The sequence below is a fragment of the Rattus norvegicus genome, chromosome 3 (assembly GCF_021556685.1).
Source record: "Rattus norvegicus strain SHRSP/BbbUtx chromosome 3, alternate assembly SHRSP_T2T, whole genome shotgun sequence".
NCBI lineage: Eukaryota > Metazoa > Chordata > Mammalia > Rodentia > Muridae > Rattus > Rattus norvegicus.
Window position 1 is genome coordinate 110,969,797 of NC_141536.1, and position 6,000 is coordinate 110,975,796.

Consider the following 6,000-nt stretch of genomic DNA (forward strand, 5'->3'; position numbering starts at 1 on the left):
GGACAGGTGAAGGAAAGGGTATGGGAGTGGGGCAAGAGGGGAACATAATCTGGTACTGGGTGGGGGAAAAGGATTGAAGCCCTAAGGGCCAGCAGAAAGAATAGAAATAGGTGACCTAGGGAGGAAGGAGGTTGGGAAGACACTCTAGAATGTACCAGAGACCTGGGAAGTGAGAGACTCTCAAGACTCAAAGGGGGGTGAGGAGCACTCTAGATGAAAAGCCCTATGTTGTTATAATAATATAAAAATAATAATGGTAGTTGTCTTTTGCCCCACTAGGTCCGCACCGTGGTGCCCAGATATCTGCTAGATATCTTGGCAGAAACAAATCCCGGCCGCACACTTTCCTACACTCAAACCCTCACATAAAAGAACACACAACACAATAATCTTAGATCCAATTAGTAAGATATAATTGCCCACTTAAACATACAATGCCCAGTACTATCCATCCCTTGAGAACATTAATAACAACCTGTAAATACACAGAGCAGAATCTTAACATCACCTGCCATCTTGTCCTGCCATGGCTTCTCTCCCCTCTCCTCCACCCTGTCTTCTCCTCTCTCCCCTAGTCTCCTCCTCTTCCTTCAAACTTCTCTCCCGCCCTTCCTTCCTTCTCCTCCAATGACAGGCCTCCTTCTATCCTGTACCTGCCTCACCTGTGACATCATCCTACAGCCCTACAGTGGGGAGAGGGAACTTATGGAATCCACCTCCAGCAGAAAGACAGGGCATCAAGTGAGGGTTGGGGTTGCTACCCCACAGCCAAACCTCTGACCCATAATTCTTCCCATCTGAAAAAAATGCAGGGATAGAAATGGAGAAGACCCAAGAAAAAGAAAGTTCAGTGACAGGTCCAAAGTGAGTTCCAGCTTAAGGGGAGATCTGAAGACTTGTCACCATTACTGAAGTTATGGGGCATTCACAAAAATGGACCTATCATGATTGCTCTCCAGAAGACCCAACAAGCAGCTCAGATGAAAAATATAGGCACCCAACCAACGAACAGAAGCTTCTAACCCCTCTGGTTGAGTTAGGGAAAAGCTAGAGGAAGCTAAGGAGGAGAGCAACCCTGTAGGAGGACCAACAGTCTCAATTAACCTGGACCCCTGAGATCTCTTAGACACTGCATCACCAACCAGGCACCATACACCAGCTGAGATGAGGGCTCTAACCATATACAGCAGAAGCATACCACCAAAGAAATAATGATCAAATAACTTATCCCAAGTTGGCAATCTGAGTATGTATGATCTACAGTACTTCTTGAAGAAGTTCACCCATCCATAGGAGGACACAAGAGTTAACAAAATAAAATTCACAGGTCAATGATGAGAAACTATAAATATTGAACCAGAGATCTGGAACTTAATGAATCACTGCCAGAGCACTAAATTTCAATAGGACTCCAAGGGCATACTTCTTCACACTAAAATTTAAAAAGAGAGGGGGAGAGAGAGAGAGAGAGAGAGAGAGAGAGAGAGAGAGAGAGAGAGAGAGAGAGACTTGAAATTCAGAAACAAGTCATTACAAAGGACCCACTTAGAAGAATAAGTGGAAAATGAGACTGAGAATTACAGACTTCATACAACTACAAGAAAGAATGTCTTTTTGTACAAGCTTAAGAAAGAAGAGGGGTTGGGGATTTAGCTCAGTGGTAGAGCGCTTGCCTAGCAAGGACAAGGCTCTGGGTTTGGTCCTCACTCAGAGAGAGAGAGAGAGAGAGAGAGAGAGAGAGAGAGAGAGAGAGAGAGAGAGAGAGAGAGAGAATGATTGAAATTATTCAAAAAGATATTGACAAAGAAAAGCTTCCAATGCTGGGTCAAAGGGCATCCAGTAGAGTATCATAATGCAAAAGACTCAAAATAGATTATGGAATGGTTGGACCTACACAAGTGACCACATAAAACTCAAGTAAAAAAAAAGGGTGAAAATTACCAGAGAAATGTAAATAATCAGGAATCGTCAAATGTGGATAAGATTGTGAGTGAATTTTTCCTGCAGTAAACCTCATAAGCCAGGATGGTGTATTCAAAGAGCTGAAAGGGGGAACCTATCAATGCTGTTCTTTAGTGAGCAGGACACAAGAACTTACCAAAATAAAAATATCATCAACATGAGGACTTCAAGAAGAAGTAAACACATTTACCAAGTTTAAAAGAGGAGAGATCCCCATTAAAAAGTATATATGAAAAGTAAATTACTGCCAAAGAAAAATGTTTCAACAAATACAAACCAGTTGAGTACTGTAAATAGACACACACAAACAACATATGTCAAAGGAGTAAGCAAAGATTGGTTACTGGAGTTATCTTTCTGTGGTTGTAAAAATAAAAATAAAAAAGTATTGTTGTCTTTTACCCCGCTAGATCCGCACCGCTGTGCCCCAAGATATCTGCTAGATAACTTGGCGGAATCACATCCCAACTCTGCGTAAGTCCATTGTCTCCTGCCACTGCACACTTTCCTACACTCAAACGTCACATAAAAGAACACACAACACAATAACCTTTGACCCAATTGGTAAGATATAATTGCCCACTCAAACATACAATGCCCAGTACCATCCATCCCTTAGGAACATTAATAACAACCTGTAAATACACAGAGCAGAATCTTAACATCACCTGCCATGGCTTCTCACCCTCTCCTGTCCTGTCTCTCCCTTTATGTCCTAGTCTCCTCCTCTTCCTTCAAACTTCTCTCCCACTCATCCTTCCTTCTCCTCCAATGACAGGCCTCCTTCTATCCTGTACCTGCCCCTCACCTGTACTTTACAAATTCAATGGGGAGGTGGTTCTGGTGAAGTCATCAGAGTTCTGAGTAGTGACTAGGCAGCTGTCCTTGGGGCAGTGGAATTAGCATCAAAATACAGTTAACTTCAGGGCAAACAACAACATCTCTCTTTTAAATTTAATTTAATTAATATTTTTGCAAAGAAATATAAATATCAAAGAAAAATAAATTTTTGTATATGATAAAGTAATCTAGAACCAAGGACACTTATTTTTAAAATAATTATTCACTTTACATCTCAATCACTGTCCCCCAAATTCTCCCTTATACTGTCCCTTCCCTCATTAATCATTCCCTTCTCTTCTGAGAGGGATGAAGTCCCTGAGTATCCCCAACACTGGCATATCAAATCTTTGCAGGGCTAGACTCATCCACTCCCTTTGAGATCAGACAAGGCAGCTCAGTTAGGGGAACATATTTCATAGACAGACAACAGCTTTAGAGATAGCTCCTGATCCAGTTTTGGTTGGGAGAACCACACAAAGACTGAGTTGCACGCATCTGCTTCATATGGGTGGGTGGGGGAAGGGAATATATATATATATATATATATATATATATATATATATATATATATATATATATATTCTCCTTTGGTTATCAGTTCAGTCTCTGAGAGTCCCTAACTATCCAGATTAGTTGAATTTATTGGTCTTTCTGTGGAGTTCCTATCCCTTTCCAGGCCCTCAATCCTTCCTAGCAACTCTTTCATAAGTGTCTCAGTTTCATCCAATGCTTGGCTGGGGGTCTCTGCATCTCGTTCAGTTAGCTCCTTGGTGGGAGCCTCACAGAAGAAAGTTATTCTAGCAAGCGTGTCTGCAAGCATGACAGTATCATTAATGGTATAGCAGTCGGTGCTTGCTCATGGATGGTCTCAAGTTGGCCTGGTTATTGGTTGGCCATTCCCTCAGACTCTGCTCCAACTTTGTTGCTGTATTTCTTGTAGACAGAATAAATTTTGGGTTGAAAGTTTTATGCATAGAATGCTGTCCCTATTGCACCACTGGGTTTTGTGCCTGGCTACAGGAGGTATCCTCTTCAGGCTCCACATTCCCTCTACCATGAGTCTCACCTAAGGTTACCCACATTGATTCCTAGGGCACATCCTAGAGATACTCCCACTCCCCACTGCCACTCCTAACAGCTGCAGATGTCCATTCATTCTCCTGGCCCTCTGGCCATCTCTGCTGTGTCTCCCATACCTAACCCTGAGCATATTCATTCTCATCCCCATCCTCTCTCCAATCCAATTCATTCCTTCCATCTGCTCCTATTATTACTTTACTCCCCCTTCTAAGTGAGATTCAATCATCCTTGTGTGGAATTCCCTCCTTGTTTACCTTGTTTGGGTCTGTGGAGTGTAGCATGGGTAGCCTGTATTTTATGGTTAATATACACTTATCAATGAGTACATACATACCATGAATGTCCTTTTAGGACTGGGTTATCCCACTTAGGATTATATTCTCAAATTTCTTCCATTTCCCAAAAGAATTCATGATATCTTTGTTTTTAATATTTAAATAGTATTCCACTGTGCAAATTAACAACATTATCTGTATCCATTCTTCAGTTGAGGGACATATAAGTTGTTTCAAGTTTCTGTCTGTTATGAATAAGACTTCAATGAACACAGTTGAGCAAAAGCCCTTATAGTATTGTGGGCCATCTTTTGGGTATATGCCCAGGAGTGGTATTGTGAGGGATTTGAGGTAGAACTCTTCCCAATTTTCTGAGAAACTGACAAATTGATTTCCAAAATTGCTGTACAAGTTTGCACTCCCACTAGTAATGGAGGAGTGTTCCCTGTGTTCCGCATCCTTGCCAGCATCAAAAAGTTGAATTTTTTTATCTTAGTCATTCAATGGGCATAAGATGGAATCTCAGAGTTATTTTTATTTGCATTTTCCTGATGCCTAAGGACAAGGACCATTTCTACCTTTCAAGATTAGTCTGGTGAGTTCGCTTTGTTTGGCGCTGAACTCCACTTTTTAAAATTGGGCTATTTAGGTTGTTGGTGTATGTATTGGATATTAGTCCTCTGTCAGATGTACGGTTGTTGAAGAGCCTTTCCCAATATGTAGGCTGCCCTTTTGACATAGACAGTTCTTTGCCTTAGGAAACTTTTTATTTTCATTGGGTCCATTTCAATTTCAGTGGGTCATCTGTTCAGGAAGTTGTATCCTGTAACTGTGAGTTCAAGGCTATCCCCCACAATCTGTTCTATTAGATTTAGTGTATCTAGTTTTACATTGAAATTTTTGATCCATTTGGACTTGAGTTTTGTGCAGGGTGATAGATATGGATGCATTTGAATTCTTCTACATGAAGACATCCAATTAGACCAGCACCATTTGTTGAAGATGCTTTCTTTATTCCACTGTATGGTTTTGCCTTCTTTGCCAAAAATGAAGTGTATAGTTGTGTGGGTTTATTTCAATGTTTCCCATTCTATTCCATTGAACAACCTCTTTTCCTATACCAATAACATGAAGGTTTTATTATTATTCCTTTGTAACACAGCTTGAGATAAGGGATGATGATACCTCTGGATGTTCTTTTCTTGTTCCGGATTGTTTTAACTATCCAGGTGGGGTTTTGTTTTCCATATGAAATTGAAAATTGTTCTTTCGAGGTCTGCAAGAATTCTTTGGAAATTTTGATGGGAATTGCATTGAATCTAACGCTTGCTTTTGGTAAGATGGACATTTTCACTCTGTTAATCCTACCTATCTATGAGATGAGAAATCTTTCCATTTTTTTGATATCTTCCTCAATTTCTTTCTTCAGAGACTAGAAATTCTTGTTATATAGGTCTTTTACTTGCTTGGTTAGAATTACACTAAGATATTTTATATTATTTATGGCCATGGTAAATGGGCTTGTTTCCCAATTTTTTTTTCTCAGTTCATTTGTACGAAAGAGGCCTACTGATTTTTTTTAGCTAATTTTGTATCCAGCCACTTTCTAAAGGTGCTTTTCAGTCGAGAGAGAGAGGGAGTCCTCTGGTAGAATTTCGCGGTCATTTATGTAAACTATCATGTCATCTGTGACTAGCAATACTTTTAGTATTCTTCCCATATTGTGTTACCTCGATCTCTGTCAGCTGGTCCTATCACTCTAGCTAGAACTTCAAGTAGTATATTGAATAGGTAGAAAGAGAGTTAATAGCCTTGTCTTGTCCCTGATTTTAGTGAAATT